Genomic DNA, 17,620 nt, shown 5'->3' on the forward strand with positions numbered 1-17,620 from the left:
GAATACATTTCTTAAAACTCATCAAACCATACAATTAAAATGAGTGGATTGTGTTGAATACAAATTATACCTCACTAGAGCTTCCTCCCCCTGTCTTCTTCATTCCCACACCCTAAAGAACTGAAGACTCCTCACTTTCATCTTGCTAAACATGAAGTGTCTTATAGTACTCTCTCTCTCTCTCTCCAGGGAGCTTTATATTCCACCTATTATTTAATTTTATGTTTTAAGTTAAATTTAATAAATTATTCTTTCAATGGTTATTTCAAACATTTTCTTGTTTTGCTTTCTTTTTACATATGTGGAGGGATTCCTTTCCCTTTTAAAAAATTAGAGAGAAGAATCAAATAGACGCAATAAAAAATGATAAAGGGGATATCACCACCGACCCCACAGAAATACAAACTACCATCAGAGAATACTATAAACACCTCTTCGCACATAAACTAGAAAATCTAGAAGAAATGGATAATTTCCTGGACACTTACACTCTTCCAAGACTAAACCAGGAAGAAGTTGAATCCCTGCATAGACCAATAGCAGGCTCTGAAATTGAGGCAATAATTAATAGCCTACCAACCAAAAAAAGTCCAGGACCAGATGGATTCACAGCTGAATTCTACCAGAGGTACAAGGAGGAGCTGGTACCATTCCTTCTGAAACTATTCCAATCAATAGAAAAAGAGGGAATCCTCCCTAACTCATTTTATGAGGCCAACATCATCCTGATACCAAAGCCTGGCAGAGACACAACAAAAAAAGAGAATTTTAGACCAATATCCCTGATGAACATCGATGCAAAAATCCTCAATAAAATACTGGCAAACCAGATTCAGCAGCACATCAAAAAGCTTATCCACCATGATCAAGTGGGCTTCATCCCTGGGATGCAAGGCTGGTTCAACATTCGCAAATCAATAAAACATAATCCAGCATATAAACAGAACCAAAGACAAGAACCACATGATTATCTCAATAGATGCAGAAAAGGCTTTTGACAAAATTCAACAGCCCTTCATGCTAAAAACGCTCAATAAATTCGGTATTGATGGAACGTACCTCAAAATAATAAGAGCTATTTATGACAAACCCACAGCCAATATCATACTGAATGGGCAAAAACTGGAAGCATTCCCTTTGAAAACTGGCACAAGACAGGGATGCCCTCTCTCACCACTCCTATTCAACATAGTGTTGGAAGTTCTGGCTAGGGCAATCAGGCAAGAGAAAGAAATCAAGGGGATTCAGTTAGGAAAAGAAGAAGTCAAATTGTCCCTGTTTGCAGATGACATGATTGTATATTTAGAAAATCCCATTGTCTCAGCCCAAAATCTCCTTAAGCTGATAAGCAACTTCAGCAAAGTCTCAGGATACAAAATTAATGTGCAAAAATCACAAGCATTCGTATACACCAGTAACAGACAAACAGAGAGCCAAATCATGAATGAACTTCCATTCACAATTGCTTCAAAGAGAATAAAATACCTAGGAATCCAACTTACAAGGGATGTAAAGGACCTCTTCAAGGAGAACTACAAACCACTGCTCAGTGAAATAAAAGAGGACACAAACAAATGGAAGAACATACCATGCTCATGGATAGGAAGAATCAATATTGTGAAAATGGCCATACTGCCCAAGGTTATTTATAGATTCAATGCCATCCCCATCAAGCTACCAACGAGTTTCTTCACAGAATTGGAAAAAACTGCTTTAAAGTTCATATGGAACCAAAAAAGAGCCCGCATCTCCAAGACAATCCTAAGTCAAAAGAACAAAGCTGGAGGCATCACGCTACCTGACTTCAAACTATACTACAAGGCTACAGTAGCCAAAACAGCATGGTACTGGTACCAAAATAGAGATATAGACCAATGGAACAGAACAGAGTCCTCAGAAATAATACCACACATCTACAGCCATCTGATCTTTGACAAACCTGAGACAAACAAGAAATGGGGAAAGGATTCCCTATTTAATAAATGGTGCTGGGAAAATTGGCTAGCCATAAGTAGAAAGCTGAAACTGGATCCTTTCCTTACTCCTTATATGAAAATTAATTCAAGATGGATTAGAGACTTAAATGTTAGACCTAATGCCATAAAAACCCTAGAGGAAAACCTAGGTAGTACCATTCAGGACATAGGCATGAACAAAAACTTCATGTCTAAAACACCAAGAGCAATGGCAGCAAAAGCCAAAATTGACAAATGGGCTCTAATTAAACTAAAGAGCTTCTGCACAGCAAAAGAAACTACCATCAGAGTGAACAGGCAACCTACAGAATGGGAGAAAATTTTTGCAATCTACTCATCTGACAAAGGGCTAATATCCAGAACCTACAAAGAACTCCAACAAATTTACAAGAAAAAAACAAACAACCCCATCAAAAAGTGGGCAAAGGATATGAACAGACATTTCTCAAAAGAAGACATTCATACAGCCAACAGACACATGAAAAAATGCTCATCATCACTGGCCATCAGAGAAATGCAAATCAAAACCACAATGAGATACCATCTCACACCAGTTAGAATGGTGATCATTAAAAAGTCAGGAAACAACAGGTTCTGGAGAGGATGTGGAGAAATAGGAACACTTTTACACTGTTGGTGGGATTGTAAACTAGTTCAACCATTATGGAAAACAGTATGGCGATTCCTCAAGGATCTAGAACTAGATGTACCATATGACCCAGCCATCCCATTACTGGGTATATACCCAAAGGATTATAAATCATGCTGCTATAAAGACACATGCACACGTATGTTTATTGCGGCACTATTCACAATAGCAAAGACTTGGAATCAACCCAAATGTCCATCAGTGACAGACTGGATTAAGAAAATGTGGCACATATACACCATGGAATACTATGCAGCCATAAAAAAGGATGAGTTTGTGTCCTTTGTAGGGACATGGATGCAGCTGGAAACCATCATTCTTAGCAAACTATCACAAGAACAGAAAACCAAACACCGCATGTTCTCACTCATAGGTGGGAACTGAACAATGAGATCACTTGGACTCGGGAAGGGGAACATCACACACCGGGGCCTATCATGGGGAGGGGGGAGGGGGGAGGGATTGCATTGGGGGTTATACCTGATATAAATGACGAGTTGATGGGTGCTGACGAGTTGATGGGTGCAGCACAGCAACATGGCACAAGTATACATATGTAACAAACCTGCACGTTATGCACATGTACCCTAGAACTTAAAGTATAATAATAATAAAAAAAAAATTCTCTTGACAAGATATTTAATGAATCCTTACTAAAAGTCAGGCAGTTTTATAGGCACTATGGATACAAGAGTGAGGAAGACATGTCCTGATAAATTAATATTAGATGATATGCTAAATAGAAAAGTAAAGCAGAAAAGGATAGGAATGACGGGATGGGGTTATGTTTGTTGCAATTTGTTAAAGTCTGGACAAAAAGACATCACAGAGAATGCACTGACTGAACAGATTTTAAGAAGAAAAAGGAAGGCACATGGAGATATACCTAAGTATCTATATCTGTATCTAATAGTCCAAGCAGAGAAAGTAGCAAACATGACTTTTTTGAGAAGAGAGGATATCTGGAGTGACTGAAGAATAGCACAGGGGCCAGAATGGCTGGAGAAGACTCCAAAAAGGGAAGTGAAGAAGACATGAGGCCTGAGAGGTAGCAGGAGGCCAGATTATTTACAGCCGTATGACTCACTTGAAAGGGTTAAAGCTTTCCCTTAAATAGGATGGTGAGATGTCTTGACAAGAAAACTGATTTAGGAACAAAGGTTTGTGTGTGAGTCGTTTATTGGGGGGGATGTGCTCAGAATGCGGCAGTGAGGACCAAAGGAGATTCCAAGCAGGGAAAAGAGGAAAGGAAAAAAAAGACATTAAATTGGCCATTGCTACAAGTGACTAGTGGTTCTATCCATGGGATCATGTAAAAAAATTGTATTAAATGTGCCCCAGGAACATTCACGCAGGGGGTAAAAGGGAGGAGTTTTTATCCTTGAGATTCCATAATTTTGTTGAACCTCCCTAAGGTGCATTAACTCATCTGAAGTTCTGTGTTGCCTATTTACTGTAGCACCCTATGCCCAAATTTAGTAGGCAAGCCCAAAGCAGGAGGTGTGACATGCAGAGTAAGGTGGAAATGTAATGTTCTCAGGACATTACCCCATGAAGCTGGTCGGAACCCAGGCAGAACTAGTCATTGCAATTGTATTTCTATAGACAAGATACAATTGGAATGTGAAATTTATAATAATGGTGCCATTTACAATAGCATCAAAAGATGCCAAATGCCTAGGAATAAATATAATTAAACATATCCAAAATCTCATAAGAGAAAACTATAACTGAAGGAAACAGTGCAAAAAGAGATTAAAAATACAGAAGCAAATGAAGTTATATTCATGTTCATAGATTGGAAGACTCATTATTGAAAAGATGCCAATTTTCCCAAAATTGATTGGTAAATTCAATACAATCTAAATAAAATTTTTAGCACAGTGTTTATATGTGTGTTTTGGGGCTAGGAAAGGAAAATCTGAAAAATTATAAGTGATTCTAAAATTTTTAAAGAATACAAGTACAGATAAAATATATTTGAAGAAAAAAAGTTGGAGAATTTATATTTGTAGATATCAAGATTATGATTAAGATAGTGTGCTGTTGATACAGCGACAAACAAATAGATCAATGAAATAAAACAGAGTCCAGAAGCATGTCCACACACATAAGGGCATTCAAATGATTAAAAAAGTGGGCATAAATGAGTCATAGAAGAATATCTTTATGAGCTCTGGGAAGAGGAAAAATTTCCCAAAAGATAAAGGGAAAGACTGATATGTTGGACTATTTTAAAAGGAGGAACTTCTGTTCATGAAGTGATACCATTTAAGATTTTTAAAACCAGTATATTTGCAACCCATATACACAAATGAAACATATAGATTAATGAAAAAAGCTGGAAGACCCAAGTGAGAAAAGGGACAATAAATTTTTAATATCCTCTATAAAATATAAAAATAGCTTATGATCCTATGGAAAGATGTTCAACCTCTTAACCAGAGAAATTCAAACTAAAACCACAATGAGATATCCACTAGAATACTACAATTTAAAAGACTGAAAACATCCAATATTGTTAGTAAAGAGCTTTCATTTACTTCTTATTAGGGTGTATGGTGAAAAGAACTATTTTGGGGCCTGGCGCGGTGGCTCAAGCCTGTAATCCCTGCACTTTGGGAGGCCGAAACGGGCGGATCACGAGGTCAGGAGATCGAGACCATCCTGGCTAACATGGTGAAACCCCGTCTCTACTAAAAAATACAAAAAACTAGCCTGGCGCGGTGGCGGGCGCCTGTAGTCCCGGCTACTCAGGAGGCTGAGGCAGGAGAATGGTGTAAACCTGGGAGGCGGAGCTTGCAGTGAGCCGAGATCGCGCCACTGCACTCCAGCCTGGGCGACAGAGCGAGATTCCGTCTCAAAAAAAAAAAAAAGGACTATTTTGGAAAATTACTTGGCAGTATCTATTAAATTTGCATATATGCAGATCCCCTGATCCAACAATACCACTATTCAGTATATACCCAACAGAAAAGCACACATATGCGCATGAAAAAACATAGAAAAGAATGTTCATACAATCATTATTCATGATATCCTCAACTTGGAAACAACCAAAATGTCATGCAAGAATGAAATGGATAAGTGAGTTCACGCTATACAGCAATGAAACAAGGACTGCTACTGCACAAAACATTATGGATAAATCTCACAAACACATAGAGCAAAAGAAGCCAGATTAAAAAGAACTCAATTATGTGATTGCGTTTGTAAAATGTTCCAAAACAGGCAAATAATCTGTTGTTGGAAGGCAGGACAGTCATTACCTTTTCAGAGAGGGGAGGGAGTATGATGGGGCCTCTGGAGCAATGGTAATACATTATTTCTTAGTGTGAGTGCTTTATGTGGGTGGGTTTACTCTGTGATAAGTAATGTTCTACACATATGATTTGCTTAGCTTTGTATGTATAATACATAATATTTAAAAGCTTATAAAATTGTTGTACCTACCTTAATATGTTCATAAAAATAAATGAGACAATACATGTCTCATGACTGGCACATAATAGGTGCATAATTGATGTTAGCTAGTGGCATAAAGAAAGGAATTACATAATCTTTGGTTTTAAGTAGAACTGTAAATTAGCTTAGAGAAAGAAAGAGTTGTTAAGAACGGATTTCCCAAATCCCATTCAGATTACGAGGTTATGAGAACTGAGAGGGGAGAAAAATAATCACTTAGCTGCCACTGAGAATATTTATTATGAGGGAAAGGACTAGAGAGAAATGCCCTGCAGGGCACTGAAACATGAATAATAAGTGGCAGGTTTTGGTCTATGTTGTGATATAAGTTATCAAGCTTGTGTTAGACCAAGTAAGGTACTCAAGCAAGAGAGTATAGCTATATAGATTTAGATAATACCAAACCATTAAGATAGGTTGCAAACTCATTTCTCTTTTTCTTTTCAAAGATAGCTACATTATTGTCAGAAAATAAATTGAAAGAACATTTGTATTTGCAGTGTTTTGTTTTTAACAGAGGTTCTGATTTATATTTATAGATATATTTATTTCGTATATTTATTTTATATATTACACTTAAAAGATGAGCAACCGATTTCTTGTTCTGAGCATTTTCATAACATACTTTGAATTATTCTGATACATTTATATTATATTTAGCTTCAAATATTACTAATTTATAATAATTTTAATTTGCAAGTTATATTATTCTACTTGTAACACTGTCCTCTGTATATATGTTCAATTACATTTAAAATGCAATTTATAATATTTGTCTTTACAATTTTTAATCGTGTATATTATTGGACCCATCTAGATCTTTATAAAACATATTTATATTTTAACTCTGAAAACAAAGACTTAAAATATAAATACATTATGTTGTCAAAATGCCATCATCTATATTCAGCAGGTCAAATTTATTATCTGTTGTTATCACAAATAAATATTTTTGGGTGGATAAAAACAAAATTCTCCAATTCTAGCTACTATTAACTCTCAATGCAGCCTCCATTTGGGGATTGCTGAGCTAAGAGTCTATCTTAATACTTAAATAGTATTTGCAGTATCTTTGAAGGGAAATCCTTTCCTTGGGCATTTTGCATGTCCTTGGAAATGAGATTAGTATTTGATTTTTGTTTTCCTAAATATGACCAATGTAACCGTCGCTGGGGATGAATCTTACAGAGCTGCTTGCTGAAAGATTCAGCTAAAAATTCTGACTTGGCTTATACAGTTTTCTCTTGTGGATGGAGTCTTTCTGTCTTGCAATTAGAATGTGCCACAACTTACTATCATGTCTCTTATTTTTAAAAAAGAATTTATAAACATGGAATTGCCAACATGAAATCTGGATGCAATATTTGATATGAGTCTCATAACAATATTATATTTTATTTATTTTCCTTAATAATTATTTAGAGTCAAATAAGTTTAAATATTCAAGCTGTTAGTCCATTTTCTCAGAAACGGAATATATACACTTACTTATAGTAATGTCGTATAGGTAGTTCTTTTTGGCTAAAATATGACTTTTTCCCCTCCCACTTTAAAGTATATGTGAGATGGCTGAATTTGAAATAACAATATACCTAGAATATACAAACAGACAGTATTTAGTTAAAAACCTGGCAAAAATCTATCAAATTGTTAATAAATGTGAATATAAATCTGTTACTTGGAGAATTGATTCTGTAGCTGTGAAGAATTGAATGTGCTTACATCTTTTGTATTTTTTAAAAAAGAATTAACAAATAGATTTTTATAACATGCTTTTCTGTTGCCTGATAAATTTAATATATTCCACTAAAGTTAGTATACAGGTAACCCAGTATATTAATGACTTCTGGAGTAGGAACAGTTTTTTCCCCCTTGTTCTTCCTAGCAGAAAATTAAAGAATTTTTATATTCCAAACAGTTACAAGCTCAGTTTTCCAGTAGTTTATCCCAGTCTTCAATGATGTATGAAATAAACAAGTGATACTGTTCCCAACAAAGAGGTGGAGACAATAATTAACGTTTGTTAATTACTCTTTGTTGTCTTATAGTTGAGAAATATATAAAGCCTCTTAACATCAAATGTATCCAGTAAATCTTATTTTTCTTCCTATGTAAACATATCTAAAATGAAGTAGAAACATAAATTTAAACTACTATTTAAAATGATACTTCAAAATAGAGAGCAGGGCCATATTCCTATGATTGTTTTTTAAGAGTTAATTTTTTGAGTAGATAATATATTTATTCAAAATCATATGAGATGCATGTTTGGAAGTCTTGTTGCTATCCACCCTCTTAACCCACTCTACTGCATTGTGTACTGATAAATATTTTTATTGCATTTTTCTTATCCTCCTAGTGTTTAATGCAAATATATGCAAATAAGAAAATATATTCACTAGCTTCATTTCTTAGGAAAAAAAGGTAGCACACCAAACAAGACAATATTTTACCTTATTTTTTTTTACTCTAAAATGTTATTGGAGATCACTCTTTCTTGGTACATAAAAGCTATACTCATTCTTCTTACAGATGCATAATATTCTATTATGTAGATATAGCTCCAGTTATTTCATAAATTTCCCATGGTTTACTTACAGTTGTTTACTATTACAGTGTCTCAATGACTAATCCTGTTCATATATCATTTAGAATGCATGATTATTTTTGTAGGACAAATACCTGGAAGAGGAAATCTGTGGTCAAAGGGCAATTGCATTTGTATTTTGGTAAATAATGGCAGATTGTCCTGGATAGGAGTTGCATCATTTTCCACTCTTAACACTAATGTATGAGAATGGTGTTTTCCCGTAGTCTCAACAGCCATATTTTGTTAAAAATTTGGAATATGATAGGTAAGGAAAAGCTTCTCTGTAGAGTGTGTTTGCATTTTTTAATTTATAAAAAACTCAGAATCATTTTCTATTTTAAAATTCAGTTTGTATTTGTTTTGCTAGGAATCATCGGTTCATTTCTTTGCCCATTTTTTCTGTTTTGTTGTTGGTCTTACTAGTCTTGATTTCTAGGAGTTTTTTTTTTTATTCATTAAGCAGGTTAGTCTGTTTTCTGTGGTACAAATAGCTTTTCATTTGTCTTTTGACTTTGCTTTTGATTTAAAAAATAGTTTAGAAACATTTATTACTCTTTTCATTTAGGCCTTCTGGATTTTGATTTTTTGTTATTTATAAATTTTATAATTTATAAATTAACTTTGGGGGAATGGACATCTTTATATTGCTCAATCTTCCTAGATAAAACATGGCATAGTTTTCCATACAAATATAATTCTTGCATCCTTCAGAAAACCTATAGTTTTATTTCAGGTTTGTTTCTCTATATATTCTCCTGTTCTGTTGCCATTGTAAACGAATACAATTCTTTTAATGATTTTTAATGGATTTTGTTTGTGCAGATGTCTATTGATTTCTGAATACTAATTTTATAACTCAATAACTTATTTTTTTTCTAGTAGCTTTTCAGATCATTCTCCTGGGGTTACAGTTATGCTTTCTTATTATCTGTTATATGAAATACTTTTACCTCCTTGTTTTACATTGTTATACCTCTCAATTTCTTTCCCATATTAATCTCACTAGCTAATGCACCTTATAAAATGTTAAGTAGCAGTTGTAGTAGTGAGCATTTTGTTATCTTCCTGTTTTTGTCTGGAACACAAGCAGTATATTATAATAAACATGTGCTTTAAGATTATACACATGCACACATACATACACACAGAGACAATCCTCAACTTATAATGGTTCAACTTGTGAATTTTTGACTTCATGATGTCGTGAAAGTGATACACATTCAATAGAAACCACACTTCCAATTTTGAATTTTGGCTAATTAAAAATTCAAAATTTGAAGTATGCTTTCTACTGAATGTGAATTAAACATTCTTCATTATAAAATAATATTTGCATTAGAGGGTTTTTTCCAATTTTAGACTAATGTTAGAGTTTTGAGCACGTTTAATATAGACTAGGCTAACCTATGATCTTCAATAGGTTCAGTGTATTAAATGCATTTTCAACCTACAATATTTTCAGCTTATGATGGGCTTATCAGAACGTAACCGCATCGTTAAGTTGAGATTTATCTGCACATAAATCATTTTAATGAAGTACCTGTTGAATTCTGTTTTATTTTACCAAGGTGTTTTTATTTTGTTTTCTTTTAAAAAAGGACAGATTTGAATCCAGTAAAAATGTCTTTTCAACATTGTTAGAGATCAATCATATTAATTTGCATTAAATTGCATAAATGAGATGCCTCAATGAGAGATAAATGAAAATGTTCTGTGGTTTTCCTTTTTGTGCATTTTTCAGGTTATGGATAAAATGTCATTCGTGCTTGATAAAAATAATTTTAATATATTTCAGCTTTTTATATACTCATGAATAGGTGGATTACCATCAGAATGATCTGTTCTTTATGGATTTGGTAGGATTTCATGTGAAACCATCTGAGCTTGGTGTTATTCACAGGGAGGAGGGCATTATTTTATTTACAAATTTCTCCAGTTATCTAGGGAAATTATCTGCTTCAAATTTCTCTTCTGGTAATTATTCTTCTATTGCATTTTTCTAGAAAATTATCCATTTAATTTAGATTTTTTACATAGGGCTGCATAAAATAGTTTGTGAGTGATTTTTTAAAATTATGAGTTACTTGATTGACTCCTATTATTTCTTATTTTGTGTTTTAATGCTCTCTTTTTTGTCTCCTATGTGAGCTAAACTACTTTGTTATTTTGAAAAATCTTATGTTTTCTTATTTTGCAGATTTTGTTTTCTAACTAATTTCTCTTGTCCATCAATTCATTTTCAACCTTTGTTTTATTCCATAGATTAGAATTAGGTTTGCTTTGTGTTTCAATCCTAAACTAAAAAATTATTAGGTGAATTATGTCCATTTGTATTTATTTAGATATGTTTAGTATTTTGTAGTTCTTCGATATTTAGGACTTTAAAAAATCCTTGTTCTATATATATTTATATGACATCCTTAGTCTTTTCTTTGTTTAAAAATTATGTATCAGAACCTTATTATGAGCAACAGTGAAATTAATTAGCTTTTAACTTTTCCTTTTTGCTCTCCTCACCCACCCATTTTCTTAAATTGGATTAGCTTTAAAGTATTTGCTACCATTATATTCAACATTATACTGGAAGTATCAGGTAGTGCAAAAAGATAAATTGAATGAATGGATAAATAAATAAAAGGCCTACAATTTGATTAAAAAATAAAAAAGCAAAGCCATCTTGATTTGCAGATAATCTAATTATGTATGTGGAAAATCCTTTAAAATCTACAAGATAGTTATTGCAATTAACAATCACATTTTTCAAGCTTACAATTTATAAGACCAATACAAATACAAAGACCAATACAATATAAATTAATTGTCCTTCTATGAAATAAAAATTAATATATAAGAAATAAATTTAAAAATTCAAATTTTAATAATGTAAAAAATAAACTATTTATAAATGCATTTAATAAAAGATATGTAAGGTCTGAACACCGAATTACAAAACACTGGTGACATTAAATTAAAGAAGACACACATAAATACATATAGTTTTCATAAATTAGAAGACTAAATTTTTTTGAAATGTCAGTTCTTCTCAAATTGATCTATAGATTTAATGGAGTCCTAGTCAAATTGATAGGCTGATTATAATAAATATATGAAAATAAAAATAATCTACAATAGCTGAAATAGCTTTGAAAAAGAATAACTTTGGGGAACTTTCACTATCTGATTCAAGACTCGCTATAATGATAAAATAATTAATGCAGTGTAGTACTGGTGTAATAGACAATATCTAAATGAAACAAAGTCAAGATTCCAGAAATAGACCTACATATATATGGTGAAGTGGTTTTTGACACAGGTATTAAGGTATTCCAGTAGGGGAAAGATACATTTTTAAATAAATATTACTGGAACAATTGGATATCTGTATGGTTAAAAAAAAACCTTGGACTCAAAATCATATACAAAATTTAGCTTAAATGAATTATAGACCTATATGTAAGATGAAGATACAAAATCACTTGAAGAAAACATGGAAAAAAATTTTTGTCATATTGACTTTGACAAAGTTTCTTAAGCAGGACATAAAAAAAGCATAATTCGTAAAAGAAAAGAAAAAAAGACAAATAGACTTTTGTTCTTTTACAGACATGGTTTAGGAAACAAAATTGATTGCCATACACTCAATAGAAGAAAATATTTGTAAATCATAAATTTAACAAAGGTGATGTATCCAAAAAATATAAAGAACAAATTTAATTCACTATCAAGAAAATAACATTTTTGACCTGGCACAGTGGCTCACGCCTGTAATCCTAGCACTTTGGGAGGCTGAGGTGGGCAGACCGCTTGAGGTCAGAAGTTCGAGACCAGCCTGGGAAACATGTCAAAACTCCACCTCTACTAAAAATACAAAAATTAGCCAGGCGTGGTGGCAAGCACCTGTAGTCCCAGCTACTCAGGAGGCTGAGGCAGGAGAATCGCTTGAACCCAGGACGCGGAGGTTTCAGTGAGCCAAGATCATGCCACTGCACTCCAGCCTGGGTGACAACAAGACTCCATCTCAAAAAAACAAAAAAAATTAATAGGTAAACGATTTTAAGAGGTACTGTACCTCTTAAAATACACTTTCTTTATATATGTTTTATATTTTAACACATTTTCCTTAACAAAACAAAATAAGTCTATGGCCAATTATAATATGAAAAAGTGTTCTATGTCATTAACCATGAGGAAATTAAAATTAAAACTACAATGATATATTCACTAGAATTGCTAAAATCTAAGAAATGGAAAATACTAGGTTTGGACAAAGATGAAGCAACTGCATTTCTCATACATTGCTGGTGGGGATGCAAAATGTTGCAGCCATTTTGAAAAAAATTGACAATTAAATATCAGCGTTATATGCACTTTTCATCAGAAGTCCCACTCCTAGATGTTTGCCCAAGATAAATTAAAAAATAGATCTACAGAAAGACTTTGTACTAGTCAAAATTCTTCAGAAAAACAGAAGCAATAGGATATATGTGTGTGTGTATGTGTGCCTGTTTTATATATACATATATACATACATACACACACATGCATATGTAATAAGAAGTTGGCTGAGAAGCACCAAGACCTGCAGTTAGCAAGACAGAGACCCAGAAGAGCCAATGGTGTTGTATTAGATTGAGTCTGAAGTACCGAGAACCAGGAGCACCAAGATTTTAAATTCCATTTGGAAAGCCAGCAGGCTTGAGACCCAAGGATAACCAATGTTTCAGCCATGGTTTGAAACCCAGAAAAGAGTAATGTTGCAGCTCAAGCAGTTAAGCAGGCAGTGTTCTCTCTTGTTCTCAGAAAGGTTGGCCTTTTTTTTTTTATTCTATTTAGGCCTTCAGTTGATGGGATGAGGACTCCCCCCACATTAGGGAGGGCAGTCTGCTTTACTGAGTCTACCATTCAAATGTTAATTTCATCCAGAAACACTCTCACAGACACACCCAGAATAATGTTTGACCAAGTAACTGGGCACCCGGTGGCCAAGTCAAGTTGACACATAAAATTAACCATAATAGGCTTATACACAAACTAGAAGGGGGGGAATTGTCCTAAAAGTGGTGATCGAATAAACAAATTGTGGTATATTTATACCATGGAACAAAACAACCAAAATAATGATATACACAAAAACATGAATGAATCTCAAAAACATGATGGTATGTTAGAAAGTGAAACATGAAAGACTGCATAGTACACGATTCCATTTATATGAAATTCTAGAAAAAGCAAAACTATAGTGACAAAAAACTGATCAGTGGTTACCTGGGGTGGAGGATGAGAGGAGGAAATCTAATTCAGAGTCACTATGGAATTTTTGGGGTTTATTTAAAAGATCTATATTATGTTTGTGGGAATGGCTACACAAATACATACAATCACCAAAACTCATCAAACTATACATTTAATATGTGTTGGTTTTATTTTATGTAAATTATTTCTCAAAAGTTAGGAAAAATGATGTTAATTATAACATTGTTAACAAGAGTAAAATAGAATATTTTATAATAGAGAAATGACTAAAGTTATGGCAATTCAACTGAATAAAAAATGATGCCCTCATGAAAATTATAGGATTGAAAATGCAATCAGAACTGTACATGGTTGGTAGACTATGCTTGTATGTATTTTTAAAATTTCACATTTCTCTAGAGACTGAAAAGAGAACATGGCTATTTTTAAATATTGTTTTAAGGAAACAAAACATGTATTTTAACAAAAGCAAAAATTGACAAATGGTATCTAATTAAAGAGCTTCTGCACAGCAAAAGAAACTATCAGAATGAACAGGCAACCTACAGAGTGGGAGAAAATCTTTGCAATCTATCCATCTGATAAAGGTCTAATATCCAGAATCTGCAAGGAATTCAAACACATTTACAAGAAAAAAACAAACAACCCCATTAAAAAGTGGGCAAAGGACAGGAACAGACACTTCTCAAAAGAAGACATTCATGCAGCCAACAAACATATGAAAAAAAGCTCATCATCACTGATCATTAGAGAAATGTAAATCAAAACCACAATGAGATACCATCTCAAGTCAGTCAGAATGGCCATTATTAAAAAGTCAAGAAACAACAGATGCTGGTGAGGTTGTGGAGCAATAGGAACACTTTGACACTGTTGGTGGGAATGTAAATTTGTTCTACCATTGTGGAAGACAGTGTGGTGATTCCTCAAGGAGCTAAAACCAGAAATACAATTTGACCCAGCTATCCCATTACTGGGTTTATAGCCAAAGGAATATAAGTCATTCTATTACAGCGATATATGCACACATATGTTAACTACAACACTATTCACAATAGCAAGGACATGGAATCAATGCAAATGCCCATCGATGAAAGGCTGGATAAAGAAAACGTGGCACATATACACTATGGAATATTATGCAGCCATAAAAAGGAAGGAAATCATGTCCTTTGCAGGGACATGGATGAAGCTGGAAGCCATTATCCTCTGTAAACTAATGCAGGAACAGAAAACAAAGCTCCACATGTTCTCACTTATAAGTGGGAGCTGAACAATGAGAACATGCGGACACAGGGAGGAGAACAACACACACTGCAGCCTGTCGGGGAGTGGGGTGGGAGGAGAGAGTATTAGAAAGCATGTCTAATGCATGCTGGGCTTAATACCTAGGTGATGGGTTGATAGGTGTAGTAAACCACTATGACATACCTTTAGCTATGTAACAAACATGCACATCCTGCACATGTCCACCAGAACTAAAAACAAAAAAAGAGTAAATGTAATCCTAAAGCATAATAAAATACTTGGGTATCACAAGTTTTACAGCTCAGAAATACATATAGTCTCAGTTTCCCGTTTTTAAAATTGAATGACACATTTCCTATGGGAGCTGATGGTAAGGCTTGGAAAGCCAGTGATATAGACACAGCGGCACATTAAACTCTTATAAAAGCTAAGATTTTATAAATATGAGCAAGTTGTAAACATATAAAGAAAAGGGTGTTTGCGTTATTTCTGATTATTGTTGTTTCATTTTGTGACAAGATTTACCTTTGTGTTTTTCAATTGCTTTGTATTTTTCATGAGTTATCATAGTTAATGGGAAAATGTATCTGACACAAACTAATATTCAAGTACTTTTATTAGGCAAACTATTATTTGTAATGCCTTCACAGTTTTACATTTTAGTTAGATTCTTCCTGTGCCTAAATCATTCTCTGTTAATGACTTAGGCACTAGAGGCACATTAAAGCTTTTTAACCACTAAGTAATCACAGGTCTTTTAGGAAATTGCTGCCGCCATGCATAATTTGCTACCCATGCCACTCACCTGTGTCAGTAGCAATTAGAGATTTCCCCACTGATTCCACACCGTCCTGAAAGAGTTAATGGACCTCTGCAACAGTGCAACTTCCTAACAGGATAAAATAAATTGTTTCAGTGCAAGTCTAATCAGATTTCTTAATAAAGATAATAAACTAACCAAGTCATTGGATTTTAGTTTGTCCAATACTGATGAAGGGAGAACATAACAAATTTAAGTTTAAGGTTATGCAATGTGTAGTTCAAACATATGTGACAATAATAATGTTAAAAGCTCTGAGAAAGAAAAGCAAAAATATTTATATCCATTCTGAAGAAAGGACTATCATTAATTTAGCATTAGTCATCTCTGAAAGTCTGATGTACTTGTAGCTAAAGTTATTGAAGCGGAAATGACCTGGGAGCATGAATACTTAGTTTTTATTATGACATAGCTTGACGCGGTGATACCCCCAAGCTCTTTTCCTGGGCCACTTTCTTTTGCATCAATAACTTCCCCTCATGCATTATTTATTTAGTTTTTATTTAACTGACACTTATTGTGCTATGTACTGTTCTGCGTTTTTGACAAGTATTAAAACATTACTCCTTATGATAACCCTACGAAGTGGGTATTACTGATTTCTGTTTTACAGATGAGAAAGCAGAGATCCTGAGGCATAAGTAACTTTCTCAAACTTGTAAGTCTGGATCCTGAATCTGTGCTCTTAACCATTGAGTTAAAGTGCCACGACGGTTTATTAGTTTTTCCAAATTCCACCACAGATTTCAAGAATAGATCTACTCTCAGTTCCCCCCCCTCTTTTTTTTTTTGGGATGGAGTCTTGCTCTGTCACCCAGGCTGGAGTGCAGTGGCGAAATCTCAGCTCACTGCAAGCTCCGCCTCCTGGGTTCATGCCATTCTCCTGCCTCAGCCTCCTGCCACCGGCCCAGCTAATTTTTTTGTATTTTTAGTAGAGACGGGGTTTTACCGTGTTAGCCAGGATGGTCTCGATCTCCTGACCTCGTGATCCACCCGCCTTGGCCTCCCAGGGATTACAGGCGTGAGCCACCGTGCCTGGCCTACTCTCAGTTACCTTTGACTTCCATTTCCACTCAAATATTATTTTCCCTACAAATTATTGTACACTATATCTTGTGAAGAGAAAATTAGTGTCGTAGTAAAACCATTTTAAGTCCCCAACACACGGATGAGAAGCTATTTTCTGAAAATTATGTCTGAACCCAGAACTACTTGCCTTTAACTAAAAATAATAATAATAATAATAATAATAAATCCATGTGGTTTCTACTTTAAACATGTTTTATAAGGTGGCTGCAGGGTTCTTACTCAAAAGACTGAGGTAATATGGCCTTAAACCTGACAGAATCCAGGGCACTGACATTTGCAATTACTTCAAATTTTGGAAGAGTAAGGAAAATGGGGAAGCTAGAAAGACCTGTCAATATAGTCAATCTCAGAAAACATGATTTTCTCAAATATCTGTATTCTCGTTGCTATAACTTTTGCAATCACTGTAGTTTACAGCACCTTCTGTAATGTAATGTTGGCTGCCATAGAAGTACTCCACCAAAATAGAATGCCTCCTAAATCTTAGTGGTGTTAAAATGTAGTCATTTTATACAATGGGAATAAACATT

At 34.1% G+C, this 17,620-nt stretch overlaps 1 protein-coding gene across 3 annotated transcripts in view; it reads right to left on the reverse strand.

Annotated features, from left to right (window-relative positions):
* The window catches only part of DCAF8L2 (DDB1 and CUL4 associated factor 8 like 2), a 165,937-nt gene that overhangs the window by 20,596 nt on the left and 127,721 nt on the right, over positions 1 to 17,620 (reverse strand). For all 3 annotated transcript variants that reach the window (XM_007991333.3, XM_037986622.2, XM_037986621.2), the window contains one exon: positions 15,987 to 16,070. The gene's annotated coding sequence lies outside the window, so the exon portion shown is untranslated. The remainder of the gene's footprint in view (positions 1 to 15,986; positions 16,071 to 17,620) is intronic.

Source organism: Chlorocebus sabaeus, chromosome X, assembly GCF_047675955.1.
Source record: "Chlorocebus sabaeus isolate Y175 chromosome X, mChlSab1.0.hap1, whole genome shotgun sequence".
NCBI lineage: Eukaryota > Metazoa > Chordata > Mammalia > Primates > Cercopithecidae > Chlorocebus > Chlorocebus sabaeus.